At 45.2% G+C, this 19,866-nt stretch overlaps 1 protein-coding gene across 2 annotated transcripts in view; it reads right to left on the bottom strand.

The window, feature by feature from the left end:
- Positions 1 to 19,438, bottom strand: part of LOC138296197 (progonadoliberin-2) — a 63,404-nt gene extending 43,966 nt beyond the window's left edge. The window contains exon 1 of one of the 2 annotated variants that reach the window (XM_069235112.1): positions 19,160 to 19,438. The gene's annotated coding sequence lies outside the window, so the exon portion shown is untranslated. Of the gene's footprint in view, positions 1 to 19,154 lie in introns of both variants that reach the window. The other variant, XM_069235103.1, reaches the window with a different exon arrangement.
- Between the last annotated feature and the right edge of the window lie 428 nt (positions 19,439 to 19,866).

The following is a 19,866-nucleotide window of genomic DNA, read 5'->3' as shown; positions in this document are numbered from 1 at the left end:
AACACATGCACACTGCAATTGCAGATTGTATGTGCTGATGAGAAGAAAATGGCAAAGGCGATGCCACCTCTTCCAGGGTGCCATGCCCACAAACCACTGACTGTGGCATAGGTGTCACCCCTCTAGCATGACTTACAGCCCTAAGGTGGGGTGCCCAATGCCCCTACAGTGTCTAAGTCCATTCTTAGACATTGTAAGTGCAGTGTGGCCATACTGAGTACGTAGGTTGGGAGTCTGTCATTATGAACTCGACAGTTCCATGAGGGTTTCACTGGAAGTTTGGGAAGTTTGGTATCAATCTTTTAAGCATTAGAAACCCACACTGAGGCCAGTATTGGATTTATTGTAAAATGCACACAGAGACCAAATTAGAGATGCCCCCTGTATTTTATCCAACCCTTTAGTGTAAGGCTGACCAGATGTGCCAGCCTGCCACTAACAGACAAGTTTCTGACCCCATGGGGGTAGAGCCTTTGTGCTCTCTGGGGCCAGGAACAAAGCCTGCTCTGGGTGGAGGTGCTTCACACCCACCCGCACGAACTGTAACACTTGGCAGTGAGCCTCAAAGGCTCAGGCCTCCAGTTACAGTACCTCAAGGCACTCCAGCTAGTGGACATGCTCAACCCCGGACCAAGCCACACTTTTGGCGTCAAGTCAGGCAGGAAAATTAGGAAAAACAAGGAGGAGTGACCACTTCAGCTCAGACTACCCCTAAGGTGTCCAGAGCTGAAGTGACCCCCTCCTTGCAGAATCCTCCATCTTGGTTTGGAGGACAGAGACCAAGAGGGTTAGGAGTGTTCCCCCCTCCCCAAAGGGAGTGGGCACAGGAAGGGTGTGGCCACCCTCAGAGACAGTATCTATTGGCTACTGCCCTCTGACCCCTCTAATGCCCCTACATCTAGGATTTAAAGGCACCCCTGAACCTAGCTCACCAGATTCCTATCGACCTCAAGAAGAAAAGAAGAAAAAGGCAAAAAGAAGGACTGCTAAGCAGACCCCAGCTTAGAAGAATCCAGACACCAACTGACTTGGCCCCAGCCCTACCAGCCTTTCTGCAGCTTCAGAAACCCAGCTACAAAAAGGCGATGCATCCTGCAGGACCAGCAACCTCTCCAAACCCCCAGAGGACTGCCTGCCCAGCAGAGGACCAAGAACTCCTGAGGACAGTGGCCATGTCCACAAGAAGCCCTCAAAAGGACTCCAGAACCACCCCGGATCCACGAGTCCTGTTCAATCTGCACTCAACGCCCACAGCCTGAGTCCAGGTGGCCCACCAGAGGAGGTCCGCAGGTGATCCAAAACTCAAGTCCATTCTGGGTTGACCCCTCAAGGCAACCACAGCAACGCCTACAGTCTAAAACCTGAGGCTCCCCTTGACCGCGACCAGATCCGACAAACATTCCTGACACCCAAAGGAACACATGCACCCGCAGTCTGCTGGCCTTAGGGAATCAGACCGATGGTCCAGTTACATCCTATGGGCACCTCTCCTTCCTGTCCAGCCTTTGTTTTCCTGGAACTGAGCCCCTGGACCCAGCTTGCCATCTCTTTGTGGCACCAGGAGTTCCATCATAGAGAAGCATTGGGTGCCTGACGCTGTGCTTGCACCCTGCACCGAGCCGCCACTGAGGGTGTGTGTTTGGTGCAGACCTGTGGCCCCCCCGGTTCTGACCTAAATCCCCCTAGGCCTGTGTCCTGAAACCGCGGGTACTTACCTGCAAGCCCTTTTCAACTAAGTCCCCCCAGTCCTCATAGGATTACATTGCACTTACCTGTTTTCTATGCTGACACTTTTTTCCCCGTATGACTCAATTGACTCCTATGAAAAATTGCACTGTCTACTTTTGAAATTGAAATGTTTACTTACTTGTAAACTGTTTTGCCTGCAAAATCCAAGCACAGTACATTTGATACATATGCTTACACTGTACTTTCTTGCAACTCAGATCCTTTGGTTCTAGTAATAAAGTAACAAAATATTGTTTTGCTGTAGAAAAACAATTGGCTTGGAGTTAGTCATTGCGTCTGTACCTCACTTATTGACTGTGTGTGTTCCACAAATACTTTGCACTACCCTCCGATAAGCCTAACTACTCCACCACACTATCACAAAAGAGAGCATTAGTATTATCTACTTTAGCCTCTGTTAAGCCTCTGGGGAACCCATGGATTCTGTGCACACTATATCTAATTTTGATATAGTATATACAGAGTCAGCTTTCTACAATGCAATTCTGCAATTTGTGTTTTATGTCACATATGCGTCTTGTATAGTGCCTACTGTGAACTGCACTGCCTCTAGTTGTCGAGGAGAGTTCAGGAAGTGGATGGGTGATCATGATGGCAAGACTAAGAGCTCTGGAGTTCAGGCTAAAGGCTGTGCGAGTTTCTGACACTGCCAGTCACTGTGTCATGAAAGTGTTCTTACTTTATGCTCATTCAATCTTTGGCCTCTGCAAAGCACACGGGGGCATATAAATACTCTGCGCTGAATTTGTGTCATTTTGTTTTACGCAAATTCAGCGCAAAATTAACTCCATATTTATATTTTGACACTAGACCCATCTAGCATCAAAATATTGGAGTTAACATCATTTTTTGGATGCGTGAAACCTCCTTGCGTCAATGAGATGCAAGGTAGGTGTTCCTGTCCAAAAAATTACTCCAAGCCCCTAGCGCCTCATTTCTCCTCCCGTGGAAAAATGGTACACGGGGAGGGAGCCTAAATAATGGCGCTAAGCCTGCTTAGTGCCATTATTTAATGCCTGGGTCAGGGAAGGCGTTAGGGGACCTGTGGACCCATTTCCCATGGTCAAACACCATGGACAGAGGCCACAGGTGCACACCCCAGGCACACCCCCACCCACACCACAGGGACACCAGAGGATTGGGGGGACCCCATCTCAGGTAAGTAGGGTAAGTATAGGTAAGTAATAAAAAATATTTTTAAGGTACTATTGGGAGCCCTGAATTGGGCATGCCCCCCTACATGGCACTGGGTGCAATGGCTATGCCCAGAGGACTCTGGTCCCCTATGCTGGCCATTGGGGTGGTAGGCATGACTCGTCTTTTCTAAGACAGGAGTCATGTGATATGGATGGGTTTGTATCAAGAAATGACGCTAGGCTGGTTACAGGCATTTTTTTTGTTGCCTCTAATCAGCCTAGCGTCATTTTTTGAGGCAAAATCCCCTTCCCCCGTACTGCCACCCCCACCAAGCTATCGTACATTTTTCTGACGCTAGCCCACCCTGAGCGCTGGCTTGCGGGATTCCAAAAAATCGGCGCGCAGCTGGAGCTCCGGAATGATGCTAGCCGGCGCTATACTTTTTGTCACAAAACTACGTTTGCACAGTTTTGCGTCAAAAAGTATAAATATGGGCCACAGCGCGGTAGTCACATATTTGCCAATTGTAATTATGATTTTATGGAAAAACATGTGAAGGAATAACCCAGCCTGTAAAGTATGGAAAGAGACAAGGGAAACATCTTCTAAAGGGCAGACCCCCAACTGAGCCCACCTTGTGGGAAAGTGTCTTGCTGGGTTCATTTGCTCGCTGTAATCTAGCTTTGGCATTCTCTGTGCAGGCAGTGGGTGGTGCCAATGATGGTAATAGGTGCTGTCAGCGGAGATTCCATGTAGTCCTCAAGCAGACATCTCTCACCGCTTAAGTCCACAACCAATAAGGCTGGGATCTTCGCCCATCAGAGAAAACCATCCATAATAGATGTGTGGATTGCGTGTTCCTGTTGATATGCACCAACAAAAGATTGATATAATGTTTGCAAGTACTTGAAAATGAAGCAAAAAAACAATTTTTTTTGCACACCACCCAGTCTGGGGGAAGGAGCTGTGGCTCTTGTGGGTAGATTTGTTGCATTATTTTGAATCCGATAAATTAAGACTAAATTAAGGTGTCTGCTACATTCGTCCATGGTACTGCCTTTGCCACTGATAATCAAAGGAAACATATTGACAAATCCTGTAGGTTTCACCTTTCTATTACAAGCACACACAGATAGGAGATGAACCAACAAACAGACCAATGGGTAAATAGACAAGCGACCGCATGGACGCTTTAGTAGTGCTAGGGAGATTGAGACGCCTTGGCCACTAAATTTTAGCCCAATTTGCAGAAAAGCACATCCAAGGTGGAGAACAAAGGGGAACATCAACACCATTCAATCCTTTGCCTGTTTATGAAGAAATCCCTTCAACTGGGTGATAACAGACCTTGAATGATTCCATGTAGGTAACAAAGTGAACAACAATTCCATCCGTGGCCTATATGGTTCAATCATAGCACTGAAATAAATTCATAGTTCACATTTAAAATCTGCAAAATCTTCAACTCTATCAATGTACATAGAGTCCTGGGATATCCTTTTATTTTAGGATTTTACTTTACACCATTATGGGGTAGTACATTTTACCAGCAATTTGTGATTGTCATTAAACAGGTAATTTAAAGATGACATACTTCCACAGTTCAAAACATATATTTAGAGGGAAGTGGCAGAATTACAAGAGAACATCTTAAAAAACACCTCCTAGCTTACACATGGATAGAAACAAGTGGTGTTGCTTCAACTATCTAGATCAGTGGTTCCCAACCTGTGGTCCGGCGATCCCTGGGGGTCCGCGAAGCATCCTCAGGGGGTTCGCGACTGCTTAGCAAATTAAATAATCCTAACAAATTAGGTACCCAGCTTTAAGTAATAACTCAGTGGGAGGTCCCCGGATTCCAATAATGATTCAGTGGGGGTCCCCGTGTTCAGGTAACAATAAAGTGGGGTCCACATAAGTCGAAATGTTGGGAAACACTGATTTAGAAGATAAGTTTAATGCCTGTCAGTGGTCCAATCCTTTTAAAAACATTTTATTTAGACTGTAAAAACATAGATTATCTCGCAGACAAAAACTAAAGTTTCATACTGTATCTACAGATATAATCAATATAATCCTTCAAGACCGTTCTCCATTAAAGTACATATGTTGTTCCAGCTTTACAATTACATTTATTTTTTTAATAATGTTGGTGGAACATTTGCAGAGGGTATCAAGAGCTGGTGCGCCAATCCCAGAGGATGGGAGTTTCTGTGGCGGGTGTGGCTTCCACATTTGGAACCAGAGAGTAGGGATGCTTTGGAGGCTGCGATTACTGTGGAGGAGGTGAGCGAGCGGTGGGTGCAATGACCAAGTCTAGGTCTCCGGTTGGTGATGGCTTGCCAGTTGAGATGTACCAAACGTTCTCCCTCCTCCTGTGGGAGAAGCTCCTGGAGATGCTTGAGGAGGCCCGAATTCGAGGCATATTGCCAGAGACCATGCGTCAGGGCATTGTGTGCTTCATGCTTAAACCTGGAGGGGATCCTGGTGACCCCTCTTCCTGTCGCCCACTTACTATGCTGAACAGTGATGTAAAGATACTCTGTAAGATTCTGGCTACTCGGCGTCGTGAGGTGAGTCGGAGCTAGGTGCACAAAGATCAGTCCGGCTTTATCCCTGGTCGCAGCACGACCTATAACTTGCATCGCTTGGCACATGTCTTGCATGAAACTGAAGGTGAGGATAATGAATTGGCGCTTGTGTCCTTAGACCTGGAGAAGGCCTTTGACACCGTGGAATGAGGCTATCTTCTGGAGGTGGTGCAGGGCATGGGTTTGGCCCATGTTTTTGCACATGGGTGAAGCTGTTGTATACTGCTCCCTCCGCACACGTTCGGGTGGGAGGAGAACTATCGGACTCCTGGGAGATTGGCAGGAGAACCAGGCAGTGATGCCCACTCTCGCTGCTCCTCTTTGCCCTGGCTGTTGAGCCGTTTGGGGATCTGGCTCCGTGAGGAGCTGGGACCGTGGGGTATCCGAGTGGGGCAGACTACTCACATTGTTTCCCTTTATGCAACTGATGCGTTGGTGTAGCTTCGGGAGCCAATTGTCTCGGTCGCTTTGTTGCTTCAACTGTTGGGTATCTTCGGAGTTGTGTCTGGACTTAAGGTGACCAAGAAAAAGTCACTCCTGTTTCCCTTGGGGTCACTTTACGGTGTCCCTCAGAATGATTTGCCGAGGGTAGGATTTAGGTGGGAGATTGAGAGCTTCCGGTGTCTTGGCATTTGGGTCACTCACATTGTGGCGGCACACGAGAAACATAACGTAGAATGGCCTGGAGCATTTGGTCTGGTTCTGGAACAGAACCTCTCTCTGTAATGGGGAGGGCGGCTGTAGCAAAGATGGTGTTACTGCTGCGGTGCCTTTACTTGGTTCAGAACTCCCTGTTTCTGCTGTCTGCTCGGCTCTTTCGCCGTCTGGATAGTTTGCTGATTTCCTTGGTGTGGGCCGGGCGCCGTAGTAGGGTGGCATTGACTGTGTTACAAATGGATCTCGAGGAAGGAGGGTTGGCGATTCCTAATATTAGACATTACTATTACGCAGCCCATCTGCAACACGCTGCAAAGTGGATGACAGAATCGGACAATTGGGAGAAGAGATTGTTTGCAGGAATACTGGGCGGACGGATGTTGGTGCATCTATTGATGTCGAGTGGTCGGTCGGAATCAGCCTTCCCCTATTTGGTCAAGACCACTGCTTGGATCTGGGAGCAGGCTGTTAGGACTGTGCTGGGACGGGCCCCATTTGACAGAGAGTTCAGGATGTGGGACTTGGCACCCTTTAGGGACATGGACAGACTGATATCCATGGGGGGTTGGAGGCTATGAGGTTGCGAACTGGTGGGAGACTTATACCCCAAAGGCGAGTTCATTTCCTTCTCTGAGGCTCAGGATTCGTTTGGCCTAGGCCCCGGGCAGTTTTTACAATATGCAAAAATGGAGAGTGTGGCTCGTGAGATCTGGTGTTGTCTTCCTGTGGCCCCTCAGGCCTCAGCAGTGTTGAATGGACTGCTCAATTCAGGGCGAGGGGACTCACTTGATCACCCGTTTCTACAAGGCCCTCCAGGATGATCAGCCGGATGCGACAAGTGTGGCGCGTAGAACGTGGGAGCATGAATTGGGGGACCACATAGAGGAAGCTGACTGGGAAATGGCATTGCCGTTAGTGCGCACGGTGTCATGCAACAATAGGTTTAAACTATTACACTTCAACTTTGTACATGGGACATACCTCACACCTAGCCGACTCAATAAGATTGACCCAGGACCAAGGGCAGGATGTCCCAGGTGTGGCGCTTTTGGTGTCTCCCTCCTGCACTTGGCTTGGTCCTGTAGGATGGTACACAACTTCTGGCAGGAGGTGGTAGGGAGAATTGAGGAGGTCACGGGATTGGGGCTGGAAGCAACGCCATTGACCTTCCTTTTGTGTGTAGTGCGAAGACCACGGGCCAGGGAGTCCCATATAAGCTCACACAGCTGGCGCTGGTGCTGGCCAGGCGCAGGGTGGCTATTGGCTGGATGAGTGCCAGGAGTCCCTCAGTCCCCTGCTGGATTCGAGATGTAATGGAATGGGGTGCAGCTGAGGAACAACATATGCGGCTGACACGCAGGGGTGAAGGGGCACTGATGGATGTGGCTGCCTGGGGTGCACTATTGGAACGGTTCACTGGAGTGAAGAAATTAAGTTCTGCAGGAAGCACGGATGATGAGGGGTGTGGGAGTACGCTTTGAATTGATTTGACAGGTGACGACCAACTATGGTGAGGTTATGCTTCTGTTCTATACCATGTGTGTAATGACTGGTGCCATGAGGATCCTAAGCGGAGGAGGGGGTGTTTGAAGGAAGTTCTGCTGCAGTGGTTGCCTTCGTCCCTTGGCTTGGATTCATGTCAATGATGTACGCCGATACTGTGACTTAATGATACTGCCATATCTTGCATTGATCAGCACTGCACTGTATTTCTTTTTCTTGTTGATTATGTTTTCCAAACTCAATAAAAACAGAGTTATAAAAAGAAAAATAACTGTAAACTATAATGGAAAATTTGGGTAGGAGGTGAAACTTTTACTGTTAATTAGCTGTGATTGGAATATTCTATAGCTGACCTTGACTTCCTGAAATGGACCTTAATTGAGGAAACAGAATGAGAAATCGAAAAATTGTTCTGATGAATCAACAGGATGATTTTAGGGATCATCCTTGACATTCCGTTTTTCATGGTTTATTATTTAATGTAAAGTATTATTTCTTGCTGGAGGGATCCAGGAGTGGCTCTTAGGTGCTGTTTACTCGCTATTGTGCTAAATTTTGGATTATAGAAGCCACGGGTAACGTAAAAGTTAAAGAATGGGGATAAAAATGTTGTTTCAGTTCCTTAAGTAAAGTTGTTCATGGATTGAAATATTTTCGGTACAAGGGTGTTAAGATTTTGGACACCGTTTAGGATGTCTAGCCTTAAGTGATGCAGAATTTAATATTACAAACCTTTATTATCAAGTGTATTAGGCCACAATGTAAAATAAGCTAATAAAGACTACAACTCCCAGAATGCAATGGGGTTTTTTTTTTAAATAAAAACCTAGGACTGTGAAAACATGGTATCTTGTACAAACCCACAGCTCTGTAAACTTGAAAGAAACGCTGCAATACATTTGTTTTTATCATTAACAAATTAACTATACTAAACATACATCTGGTTTATACTACTTAGACAAAAACAATGTTTCCCCATTGAAAGTGTATTCCTACAGATCCTTTTAGCAACAATGCTTATTACAAGTAGGTTGGCTAATTTCGACCTGTGCCTGAACCCATGTCCACGGGTTGGAATTAAGAGTTGAAAGGTATTTAATGTTTTTGATCATTATTGGATGCATTAAATACCTCAGGCTTTAGTGGCGTAACATTAGCCGCCACAGTGCGGGGGGGCCCCGAGTTCCAGTGGGACCTCTCAACCAAGAATCCTAGCCGGAGAGCCACCTCAAGTTTTGTGATGCTACGGTCAAGCTTCGTTACATTTCGCCAAGTCAAACTTGCTAAAATCTAACAGGGGAAATGTGTACGGCATTTACTGTACCATGCAAATGTTGGTGCTTTAAACACCAAAATCTGCATGTTATTCCCCACAAACTTGTAATAGGCGCTATTTATGGCAGCCGATAAATAACATGCCCGTGATATCGTTATTTATCATGTACACTAAGGAGCACTTACACTTGTACTAGGGGCCTAGGGCCAGATGTAGCAAAGGGTTTTACCCATTCTGTGTCTATGGGAAAATTCGTTGGTACATATGGCCCCTAATTCTTATTGCATTTTTGGTTTTCTAGCCTTGAAACTATATCATTGGGTGTAACTTTTCCTGGAGACTTCAAGATTCAATGTAATAATCCATTTCAATCTAATATTAAGAGAGACCAGCTAACCCACAAGTCACTGTTAGTTCAGCCAATGTATTATATACTGAAACTCAAACACACACAACCTAGTACAGCTAATGTGTGAGTTCAATAGGTTTTGCCTAGATGGAACATCTTTCTACCAGTGTCACCAGTGAAAAACTCAGAAGCCACATTACCATGGTGCATTACAAACCATGACACCTGCATACTTCTTTCAGTATGATACCCTAAAGACAGCCTTTAGCCTTGTCATGCCAGACAATTTTTTTCCAAATTTACAGACGATATTACCCTGGGATGATTTCTAGAATATGTAATTATGTCACAAACAATCATCAATTATAATTGGGTACATGTAAAAATCATGGGTTGGCTTTATACTTTGAATGTGCTATCAGAAGTGTGTTTAGGAGTTCCCGAAAAGCTGTTTTGGGGCAAAACGTGCATGTGGTTTATTAGGGTTCTCTGTGAGATTAACAAAATGAAAATAATCTAACATAAGGAGAAAATAACTTGAAAAAGGTTTGTCTGGAGCATACCAAGCAGTGAGAATAAGCACAGTGTTTGTATTTGATAACTGACCAAAGGATGTCAGCTAGTTCTACAATTTTATATATTAATTGATTCCAACAAAAGTTAAATATCACAGCTAATATTGACAGAACAATCAAATTCGTTATGTTGGGAAGGTGAGAAAAAAAACATGTACACTTGATATGGAAGTCAATGATGTGACATAAGTATGTTCTGATAGTTGTCTAAGCCACACAGGCGACACCTACTATGGCCGGCGTGTTTCGTCACAAAGGACTTTTTCAAGTCTAATGATGACTTGAAGGTAGAAAGTAGTTTCCAACTGTTGCATGTGAACATTCAAATTCATTTGTAAAAGAAAAATATATTGTGAAAATTATGTAGCATCCAATCAGATAAATCAGGGATTTGGGGAACTTTGTACATGGAACCAGTGAGGACAAGTGGTATGATAGATTGTATACCTGTAGATGAGAGCCTTTCTCTAACATCCTGAAAGGGTCGCTGACCAGTCATCCTACCAATACCTTGTGCTCCAGATAGAAGAGTTGAATGTAACCTGGATCAGTGAGACGTTTAATGCATTAGTTCAGTGCCACAGTTCATGTCACCACAAGGGATACCAGCTCATGGGTGAGATGGCTAGGATGGGCTGAAGATTACTAGTTAAAGAAGATACCTCATTCATAACTAGCACACAACCAGGCCCAGAAATACGGGGGCATATTTACAAGCCCCTTGCGCCTCCTTCCACCACATTAGCGTAATTTGTTTTTACGCTATTGTGGCATGAAGGAGGCATTTTTGTTGCACCATATTTACAAAGTGGTGCAATGCCAACATTGCGCCTCTTTGTAACCCCCTGCCCCACATTATGCCTGCGCCAGGCATGATGTCTGCAAGGGAGGGCGTTACCACGTTAGCAGGCCCAGAAAAATGGCGCAGTGTAATTTCCAAGATTTCACTGTGCCATTTTTAGCTTCAATTTTAATGCCTGCCTTAGGGAGGCGTTAAAGTGACCCTCCCATTGTATTCAATGGGCCTCCCTTGTTTTTGGTGGATTAGTGCCATCATTTTTGGCGCTAATCCACCAAAGCCCCACAATAGCTTCAAAATTATTGACGCTATTGGCCTAACGTGCGCCATGGTGCACCGTATTGTAAATACGGCATACACATGGTGTTGTTAGGAGGATGCAATGGGGTACAAGAAAAGTGGTGCATCGTCTATAATGCGCCACTTTCTTGTAAATATGACCCATGGGGGGTCATTACGACCTCGGCGGTCTTGCAAAAAGACCGCCGAGGCCGCGGGAACCAGAATATCGCCATTGCCGGCGGTATTCCTGGCTCCTATTATGACATTTCCGCTGGGCCAGCAGACGGTAACAGTGTTACCGTTCGCTGGCCCAGCGGAAATGTCACATCAACATTGCTGCCGGCTCGTAATAGAGCCGGCGGCAATGCTGATGTGCAGCAAAATTCGGGCAGTGAAATGCGCGAAGGGGCTATGCCTGGGGGCCCCTGCACTGCCCATGCCAAGTGCATGGGCAGTGCAGGGGCCCCCAGGGGCACCCCAAGTCCCCTTTCCGCCAGCCTTTCAATGGCGGTGTTTACCGCCACGGACAGGCTGGCGGTCGGGGACTCATAATCCCCAGGGCAGCGGTGCTTGCACCGCTGCCCTGGGGATTATGACCGCCAGGGGGAATCCTGGCGGGATATTGGAGGGGCCGGCGGTATGGCCGTGGCAATTCCGCCACGGTCATAATTGCTGGCGGAACACCGCCAGCCTGTTGGCGGTGTTACCGCCAACTTACCGCCGGCCGCCAGGGTCGTAATGACCCCCATGGTCTTTTGTTCTGTGTGTCAGAGTGTGACCCCTTACATCATAAATGGTTTCTCTCACACTACTTTACAGGCCATACTCCACTTCACTGCCTCTGTCTTTGCACGCCCGGGATGAGGTGTCTCTGCATGGCTGGGTGTTCTTTATTTTGATGATACAGTACCTCAGATGATCCAATCCCGAGAATGAGTTTGAGAGCTGACTGGCTATCCAGATGCTTGGGACATTGCTTTCTGTTTCTGTTAATTTCTACTCAAGTAAATAGCGAGGCAGTTCTGCGGGCCACTTTCTGTATTAGGGAGTGTTATGTCAGTAAAGACCCTGAGGGTGACGCATGGCCATATATGTGTGTTTCTTTAAATAAGGTAAATTGCCCTAACTCGGGAAACTTGTGACACCACTAATCTATGCACTGGTGCCATTCCTTGCGTCCAGAATGCAGCCCCCATTAGTTGCTGGAAAAGAAAAGAGATAAACATTTTGTGAGAGGTTCCTATTGAAATAGGGTGAATATTAAATACTGGTTGCAATTTGAGACCAGTAAATAAATTTAAGAATCAATTTATGGGTCGGTTCTTAAAATTGGGACATAATCAGATCAACCTCAAAGGTATAAATGCGTCACAAATTTTGACTCATTATGATTGGAGCCATTACAGGGATAATGGCCTGCTGGGGTCAGTAAACCACCATGTCTGTTTTTAATGAAGAAAACTTTTTTATGTTTTTAAATCCAGCCAGTTTTCCTTAAGTTTTTAAATGCAGCCCGTTTTCTTTAAAGGAAACCAACCTTGTTTTAAAAAGAGAAGTTAACGCTTTTTTGGAAATTTGTTTAGGAAAAGGCAGAGCTCCACTTTAGTGAGGGCCATTTTTTAAACCTAAACTTTTTTTTATGTTCACAGAGGGGAATGGGTTACCACCTCCTTTAAGATACCAGGGAAAAAATCAACATGTTGCAACCGGATATCAGTTGCAAAACAATGATACACTAGGTACCAGATTTAGTATTTGGAATGGACACCTTCAGAAACAGAATCAGTATCCGTTCAGAATCCCACTTTCAAAGTTGGAAAAACATTTCTGATTCCGAAAATGGGATTATAAAAGAATGAAAATCATTTTAACGGTTGCAAACACCAAATCAGAGCATTTGCGACCTTTAAAATGCTTACTACATCTAGCCCATAATTTACGCAGAAAGCGGACAAGCATCCTTTTATCTAGAAAAATTGGTACAATTAAAATGGTAATGACAGACAGTGAGAGGGAGGCTTTCATTCTTCTATCGGTTATGCCAATAATAGGTGGAGTCGAGGATAGAAGATTGAAAAAGAGAGGTCTGTCACAGAAGGACAAAATATTTGAAAAAATTCTCTTTGTTAACATAAGCGAAGGCAATGATGAAGTGTAGAGTTGACGATACAGTGGCTGTGGCAACATTTTGGTATGAGAAACATCCCTTAAGTTGCCAAGGTAGCAGCTGATTCAGTCATGACTGATATCCACCATGGAACTGCCAGCACCTAATGTAAATCTGCCTGAAAATGAACTGTTGTAAGGAGTATTGTATTTTACCAGGCATGGATTAGGCATGCCCTTCAAAAGCATCACTGATGTATGTTAGAAAGGAAGGCCTTGTTCCATCAAGCTGCAAGTTACATCTGATTAGGTCTTCGGATAAGCTGTTTCTGCAGGTTTGGATGTCCAGAAATATCAAAAAACAGGAGGCGGCAAGTCAAAGACTAACACAGGTTGCTCTGTGTTTAGAATATGTGGTCCAGGATTTGACACTGGTATGTACTTAATAATGAAATAACATATTTTGGAATAAGGCAAATGTGTTTGAACTTTAGAGAAATAGTATTAACTGGGTGATGTCCAACTTCATTTTCCTCTGATGTCCAGAGTATTTTCCCACCATTTCTATTAAGAATTGGCAGGTTCCCTTTATTTCACCTAAAGATATTGGAACTGGGAAAGAATCCCACCATTTCCATTTTCAAAACTTAAACATACTCCCTCTATTTCCATAGATTACATAAGGACTCGTACATATGTCTCCATTTCCATTGGTGAAATAGAAACTTGGACAGACTCCCTCCATTTCCTTTTGCAGTGATGGACTTGGTCAGATGTCCTCAATTTTCATTTATTGCATTGAAAATCAGACAGATTCCTTCCATTTCCGTTGATTGCACTGGACATGGGACAGACTGCTTTGGCTGCTCTGCCTTCTGGAAACAAGTAAGTCTAGAGGAACCTTCCTGTCACCTCACCCAAGTTGAGTTTTTGCAGAAGTTATTTGCTCCCAAAGCTCCATGTATACTTTTTGAAACTTTGATCATTCTAACAAAATAACTAGAAAACGTTCACCTATTGACAACTGGGTCATTCTGCACACATGTCCAGGTTTCTAGGGTACCAGTATACGTCACTCGCCAGACCAGGCAACTGGTCTGAACCCCACTTTCATTTGAGGGTCCCAGGCACTAGCAGCAAATCAGGCACCACCCCATTATCAGTAAAGGGTAAACTTGCAACACATTAGCAGCAAGTCTCACACCTCAGCACTCTAAACAAAATGCGTGACCCAGACACCGCCAACAGGTCACAACCACATTCTCATTAACACCTTCGATCCCTACACATTGGTAGCGGGTCAGTGCAGCGGTCATTTAATGGAGGGCAGCTGACACTGGCAGGAGGTCTGAACCTCACACTTACTAAAAGCTTAGCGTCCCAGACATTGACAGCGGGTCGAACATCCTTCTGCTGTCATCAATGTGGAGGACCACGGATACTGACCGACGGTATGGACCACAGTCTAATTAGGAAAGAGGACCTCAGACACGGGCTGCAGGTTAGTCACCCCACTGTGTCACTGAAGCGAAAGACCCCAAGACATTAGTAGCAGGTCCAATACCCTTCCACCGTCATCAAATTGGAGGATCCCATACATCGGCAGGAGGTCAGAACTGCCCTCTCATTAAGACTGTGGGCCCCCGACACTGGTAACAAGTCAGAGGCCCCACGACTATCATCAAAATGGAGGAGACCCAACAGGCAGCAGGTAAGAACTGACTCTCATTAAAATCATGAGCCCCAGACAATGGAAGCCAATGGAAGGTCCAACCCCACGCCAATATCGTCGAAGCGCAGGACCCCAGAAACCAGCAGCAGGTCAGACCAGCCACTCACATTAAAACCGCAGACCTCAGACACTGGCAGCCGGTCATAGTCACACTGTCATTTAATAGAGAGCTATTATCACTAAAGAAAATGATGGGTAGCAGATATTTCCAATATGTGTGCCATGAAAAAGTATAGTAATTCAAAAGGTTTTTGAAGACCGGCCTTCAGCCACAATCATGGCATGCTTCATCATATGCCTACCCCCCGGGTAGGGCAGTAAGTCGCCTATCTGGGCTCACCAAATTGTTATATGGGTTCTCTTAAGGACCATATATTATTGGCACCAGGGAACAATTAATAAAACCTAGGCTACTTCCAGTTATGACTGTATTCTATTTACCTCATTTTAGGTTAGGAGCCTGCTAAACAGTAGCAAATATTTCTCTTTCTATATGTGTATATAATATTATGAATGCACTTTAAGAGCACAGGGACCGACAGATATCTTGATGAAAGCCACAGACCCTCAGGGATGTAAATAACTAACTGAAACATGTTGGATTCAATATGTGAAAACCATTGTAGTTTTCTCCGATCAAACACCTCCTTAGGTTTTTATCCTTAACAGGAGCCTGGAAAATAAAGGTCCACTGGAGAGTATCCTTGATATTTTTAATTGTTTCCTGGTCCCCATAAACATATATGATCTATAACAGCTCCCAAAGAACAAGTTGATGAGCCCAGGTAGGTGACATACAGTGTTAGATGGAGGATGGTTATATGATGAAACATGCATCGACAGTGTTTGAGGACTAGTCTTACACAACTTTTAGGAATGAACGCCATTTTTCATAGAACAAATATTGGCAATTTCTGATATCTCCCCTTTTCTTTAGAGATAATAGTATCAAAAGGAAGGACAAATTGTAATTTTCCCTCTCTCTCCATAGAGAGAATACATGTAATATAGGCCACCGGGCATGGGAGCAGGTCAGAGCCACATTGTCACTACAACAGAGGGACGATTATTCTGAGGGCAGGTCAGATACCTCTTTCACACCCACTAAAGTGGAGGACCCCAGACAGTGGCAGCAGCTCAGGACCACTATGCCATTAAAATCAAGGGTCCTAGTCACCGGCAGGTTTTGGAGGGTAACAGTGCGTCATGGCTATGCCAGGCACATTCTGGAATGGGACCTAATCATTTTGCCTTACAGCAGTGGTTCCCATCCTGTGGTCTGGGGACCCCTGGGGGTCCGCGAAGCCTCCTCAGGGGGTCCGCCACTGATTAGAAAATTCAATAATATTAACAGATTAGGTCCCTAGCTTTCGGTAATGACTCATTGGGGGGGTCCCCAGATTCCAATAATGATTCAGTGGGGGTCCCCGGGTTCCAGTACTGATAAAGTTGGGGTCCACAGAAGTCAAAAGGTTGGGAATCAATGCCTTACAGCAGTGGTTCCCAACCTGTGGTCCGGGGACCCCTGGGGGTCCGCGAAGCCTCTTCAGGGGGTCCGCGAATGCTTAGACAATTTATTAACAGATTAGGTACCTAGCTTTCAGTAATGACTCAGTGGGGGGTCCCCCGATTCCAATGATGATTCAGAGGGGGTCCCCGGGTTCCAGCAATGATGAATTGGGGGTCCACGAAAGTCAAAAGGTTGGGAACCACTGCCTTACAGCATTGCCTCAGTGCAACATTTTACCGACCACCAACCCAAAATGTTTAGGAGCACCCATCCCCCTGCAGATTCCCGTAAGAGACTTAGGGCCAGGTGTATCAAACGGTTTTACCCATTTTGTGTCTATGGGAAAATGTGTTCATACATATGGCCCTTAGAACTTTTCTCTCAGGCTGGAAGCGCCACAGATAATGCAACACCTTGGGCCGGGCAGCTCCTCAGAGAAGAAGGGGCAGCCTCAGGCACCAAAGGGCCGATGTCTGGCCCGTAGACAGCTTGCTGCATCGCAGTGAATGTGACATACATGCATCATACACAACAGCAAGGGGAGAGGTTGTGTTGGAAGCAGGGGGTTATGGGATGCTGCCGCACCAAAACAACCTTGCTGGAGTTCAGAAGGTGGACGAGAAATAAAGATGCCTTTCAATTTTGTTCTTATCTTGTCACAGAGGTCAACTTTCAAGTTCTACCTTCTGACAAATTGCTGCTTATTCATTTAACATGGAGATTGGCGTTTAATTGTCTTTCTCTAACTGTAAAGTGAAAGGGTTTTGTAAAGTGAACTATGTGACAATCTTGCTGTGGTACAGGGAGCGTGAAAGGAAAGGCTGTAGGATGCCATTGTTTTCTAACACAACACAATTTAAGGACTGAACAAAAACATCAAACTATACCAGCCACTAGGAAAGCATAAATGAAGCACTTTCTTTAGTAAATATTAAGTCCAATGGAAACAATGATTTCAGAAGGATTAAAACAAATCAAGACACTTTACTTGGTGATGTACAAATGATGAAACCTGCACTTCACTGATTATCCTTCATGCACCGTATAGCGTTATCAGTAAAATTACTTGTTTTTGGAAATGTGGTGGCCTTTTTAGGTGGGAAATATGCTGTCTGTAAATGCCAATGTGCCACCACGCCACTCTCTAGTGAGATATTTCTGTCAGTGTGCTCCAAAATGCCCAACTGGCTACATACCAGACCATTACCACTCTCCTGCTGAATGGGTGTGCCTCATTTGCTGCATTTGTCCTTTGTGTGATAGCAGTGCTTCATTTTTGCTTCTTTCCGATGCTGAGCACTGGCACATATCTTTGAGGGCCGTGGCTTATTCTTCTGCCACAAGCATTTGCTGCGAGCAAAAGACGCATATGGGAATGAGGAAGGGGAAAGAGAAAAAGCGTCACAAAGGGAGAAATTAGAAAGCTGCAAGAGTGAACTGAAGGGGCAGGAAGTGGCTGTAAATGGATTGAAGAGACTCGAGACGGCTTCAGGATTGCGCTGCCCCAGTATTATGTGTTCCCACATTTAATTGCAGCAGCCGCGAGTTTAAGAGGAGGGCTTTGGGCACCAGCACGTTTTTATTTACAAATTAAGCACTGGATATTTGGATGTTTCACAATCTCTCAGATTCCATTAAAGGCAGCAGCCCCACTCTGAAAACTTCCAGCACCACTGCCCTGCACAAATATGGCAGGGATCCTAACCAAAATATCCATGTGTCCTTCAAATCCATTTTCCTCTCAATCAAAAGAACAAAATATGACCTACTTCGCACGCAAAAAATGTTTGACTAATTTACAGCCAATAAGGAAACTAATTTAGGAACAATGGGGCAATTCAGCATTCGTTATGTCAGTGATTACTGCCCACCGTGTTACTTTAACGCACTCGCTGATTGGACAGCCCTCTGTAGTTAGGTACAAATAGCTCTTAAGGCTCCAATATCTTTTACTGAAGAAAAGTAATTCAAAAATGACATTGTCGAAACCTCTTGTGTTGCAACACCGCAACTGTTAATTCTGGAACTATAGTTACAAAGATATCCAGCCCTGTACCGTTTACAGCTTGTCAAGCCTTTCATTGGACATGGTGACGAATATCAGAATTATAGACATTGGCGTTCCATAGCGCTTTGGGGTAATTGCCCTACGTCTAGACACTGAAGACCGACTGCGGGGTGACATTTACACTGAAAGCATCCGTCACAGGGGATAATGTGATTTGCACCAAGTACAGGGTTTAAGATCACGCGGCCGCATAAATTAAAAAATAAACAAATATTCGAAATGTTTTAAACTCATCTATAATTTAGTTTCAACCTCCTGGAACACTGAATTAGCGCAGAAAAAGGTGTGATAGGGTAAATATGCAGTCTCAAACAGTCTGCGCAGTCTCCATCTTTTTTCGTAAAATTAATTACACCAACTTGCTTTTCCTACAGATACCTGTTTCATATAAATTTATATTTTTATAAAGCTGAACAATTAATTCAGGTTAGAAGGGAAGAGTTAGAGGGGGGGGGTAGATTAGAGTAAATGTGGAGCCCCATTTTCTAGCTATTCTCCTAATTGTTAATTCAGGTGCTGCTGAGAAGTGAAGCACATTCGCCATGCAGCACAACACTCGCACGAAACTCCATTAATGCCCTGTATGACACCTCGTCTCAGCAATTCATTGAGCATCAGCTTGGTCCAATCCACGTGCCTGACAGCTAATTATCAGTATTAAGCATTTTTGCATTTATTAGAACTTTCTCCCAAAATGCAACTACCCCATCGAGTCCCAAATTCCCCCTCCAATCCTCCCCCCACACACACACAGTTTCCGCATGCATTAAATCAGCCAGCTTCTAATGTTTGCGAGCAAGAAATTCTGCAAAATAGAGACCTCACCAGTCCGGACCTCTGCGCGCGCCGTCTTCACCGATTCAAGCGCGCGCCCTCCTTATTTATAGCGTCCCCAGCTCAGCTCACTGTCGTTCACCCCTCTGCTGGGACGGCTTGTTGACGTCCAGTGTGTGCCATGATTAGTAAGACACACAAGGCGAAGTTAAACCCCGCGCCATCGGGTGAGGCTTGGATGAGACACTGATGCAGGCGCCTCCTGGGAGCCCCCCTCAATCAGCCCTCTGCGGATTAGCTGGCAGGGACTCCTGAACCCTGTAATAAAGGTCATATTATAATGTTAGCTCCCCCAGCCCCCTCGGTACTAGAGTTTATAGCGTCAACATGAACGGAAGATAGGGGTGGAGGGTGTAGGAGCTTAGACAACCACCTCCTGAGGGTCGCGTGCGTCCAATCACATCTCAGTTTAAAGAAAGTCTTACAGGCTCCAAAGGCAGCCAAAGGGGATTATGCTTCATTAATATTCATTATTTGCGTTATTAAAGTCAAGACCCAAGGGGGCATTAAAAGATCAATGCTTTATGGGATTCTGGCTCTGAAATGCCCTTTATTGAGCAATGTAACTAACCACGCCAAGCAATAGGTCAAATATAGTGAGTGGTTTAACAAAGAGCCCTGTGCACCAACCCACACTGGAAAATTGGGAAATGCAGGGGCGTCTTTTAGAAAATTCATACCTGAATATTCCCACTTCG

The sequence above is a fragment of the Pleurodeles waltl genome, chromosome 1_2 (genome assembly GCF_031143425.1).
Source record: "Pleurodeles waltl isolate 20211129_DDA chromosome 1_2, aPleWal1.hap1.20221129, whole genome shotgun sequence".
Classification (NCBI taxonomy): domain Eukaryota; kingdom Metazoa; phylum Chordata; class Amphibia; order Caudata; family Salamandridae; genus Pleurodeles; species Pleurodeles waltl.
This window is presented reverse-complemented; position numbering and strand designations above follow the sequence as displayed.